Source organism: Mustela lutreola, chromosome 9 (genome assembly GCF_030435805.1).
Source record: "Mustela lutreola isolate mMusLut2 chromosome 9, mMusLut2.pri, whole genome shotgun sequence".
In the NCBI taxonomy this organism is placed as follows: Eukaryota; Metazoa; Chordata; class Mammalia; order Carnivora; family Mustelidae; genus Mustela; species Mustela lutreola.
Window position 1 is genome coordinate 98,508,644 of NC_081298.1, and position 2,462 is coordinate 98,511,105.

Consider the following 2,462-nt stretch of genomic DNA (forward strand, 5'->3'; position numbering starts at 1 on the left):
AAAACAGCTACTTTATCCAAACAGCACAGAAAAAAATGTGGCCCCACCTTTACTCACACCAACAAATGCCTAGACTTCCACTCTCCGGTAGTTATAAAAATTTGCCTTTCCTCTTTCCACATATCCTTGTGAAAGTGATATTGTCTTTAAACCCTGCATGGTAATCCCTGATGCACCACCATGATACCCAGGGAAGATAGGGTGATCCAGAAGTCCCAATACTTGCTTGAGATCTTCTAATTTTATGTGTGTGTGTGTGTGTGTGTGTGTGTGTGTACATACATATATAAATATATATATATATAAACATTTTATTAATTTTTTGAGAGATTGAGAGCACAGAGTGAGGGTGACAGGGAGAAGCAGACTCCCCACTGAGCAAGAAGCCCAACATGGAGCTCGATCCTAGGACCCTGAGATCATGATCTGAGCCACAGGAAGATGCTCAACTAAGCCACCCAGATGCTCTGAGACCATCTGACTTTTAGGTGAATAACCAAAATGCTTCATTGTGGGAACAGGCAAAATTGGTTCCAAGCAGATGCAGCAGATCCATATGGCCCTCCATGGGAAGGCTGTGGGGCCGATGGCAAGAGCACCATGATAGACAAGGCCATCTGAAGGCATATGGAGAACCAGCCTGCTCTGGAGAAAACTATTGCCTCACATAAGGAGGAATGTGGGCTTTACATGCACCGAGAAGGACTTCACTGAAATCAGGGACATGCTGCTGGCCAATAAGTTGCCAGCTGTCACCTGTGCTTGTGCCAAAGCTCCATGTAAAGTCTTTGTGTCAGCTCAGAACACTGGTCTGGGGCTCAAGAAGACCTCCTTCTTCCAGGCTTTAGGTATCACCACTAAAATCTCCAGGGGCACCATTGAAATCCTGAGTGATGTGCAAACGTTTAACACAGAGACAAAGTGGGAGCAGGCAAAATCATAGTGCTTACCATGCTAAACATCTCCATCTCTGCCTTCTCCTTTGGGATAACCATCCAGTAGGTGTTTGACAATGGCAGCATCTACAGCCCTGAAGTCCTTGACATCACAGAGGAAACTGCATTCTTGCTTCATGGAAAATATTCCCAAGTTTGCCAGTGTATGTCTGCAGACAGGTTACCTGACCATTGCATCAGTGCCCCATTCTACCATCATATCAGCAGGTCCAGGCTCTGTCTGTGGCAACTGACTGCACCTTCCTACTGCTGAAAAGGTCAAGACTTTTTTGGCTGATCCATTAGCATTTGTGGCTGCTGTTCCTGTGGCCACTACCACCAGTGCCGCCCCTGCTGCTGCAGCCCCAACCAAGGCTGAAGCAAAGGAAGAGTCAGAGGAGTCAGACAAGGATAAGGGATTTGGTCTCTTTCACTAATCACCGAAAAGCAACCAATCTTCCTCAGGCCCCTGTTCGGCAGGAGACCTGCGTCTCCTTCTCCCACTCCCCCTGTTTGTGTTCCCTCTCTCTCTGTCTCTCTGACAAATAACTAAATAAATAAAGTCTTAAAGTGATCAGTGATCATTGTATTACACAAGTAAGTAAAAGATTTAAAATAAAGAAATATTTTAGTTCTTTAAAAAAAGAAAAAGAAGTCTTGAAGGCCAAAAGGAAGTAGAATTTTTTGTTGTTGTTGTTGTTTTGTCAGAGAGAGAGCATAAGCAGAGGAAGCATTAGGCAGAGAAAGAAGCAGGCTCCCCTCTAAGCAAGGAGCCCAATGGAGACTAGATGCCAGGATCCTGGGATCATGACCTGAGCCAAAGGCAGGTGCTTAACCAAGTGAGCCACCCAGGCATCCCAGAAGTAGTATGTTTTAAAGCATTGAAATAAAAGAACTTTATACCCAAGAATATACACCCAAGAATAATAGACTTCAAGAATAAAGGAATTCAAGACAGTCTCAGATGATGGAAAATAAAACAAAATAGACAAAAGAGAAGCAAAAAAATGAATAAGAATTGTTCCCAGATGATTTACCCTAAAAGGATAACTTAAGGAAGTTATCTAAATATCAAAAAGGAAAGACAAAACAAAACAAAACAAAAAACCAGAAAGCAAAATTATGGGTAAATACAATAGACTTCCCTTCTCCTATTAAGTTTTCTAAATTATACCTGATATTTGAGGCAAAAATTATAGAATTGTCTACTTTAGCTCTCAGTGAATATATAGGAAATATTTAACATAATTATAACCGAGGTAAGGTGAAAACATGTAAGGGTAGGAAAATTTTGCATAATGTTCAAGTAACCTATAGGAAGAGAAGAAAAAGAAAACACAGAAATGAAAAACAAAGAGAATGAATGGAAAACAAAAAATAAAATGATAGTCGTAAGCTCTTAACATATCAGTAATTGCAGTATATGTAACTAATCTGATTACAATTAAAAAATAAAGATTGAAGAATAAATGAAACAAGATGGAATTGGGAGGGAGACAAACCATAAGTGACTCTTAATCTCACAAA

At 40.8% G+C, this 2,462-nt stretch overlaps 1 pseudogene; it reads left to right on the plus strand.

The window, feature by feature from the left end:
- Positions 1-484: 484 nt before the first annotated feature.
- Positions 485-1,372, plus strand: LOC131808404 (large ribosomal subunit protein uL10-like; annotated as a pseudogene).
- The last annotated feature ends 1,090 nt before the right edge of the window (positions 1,373-2,462 follow it).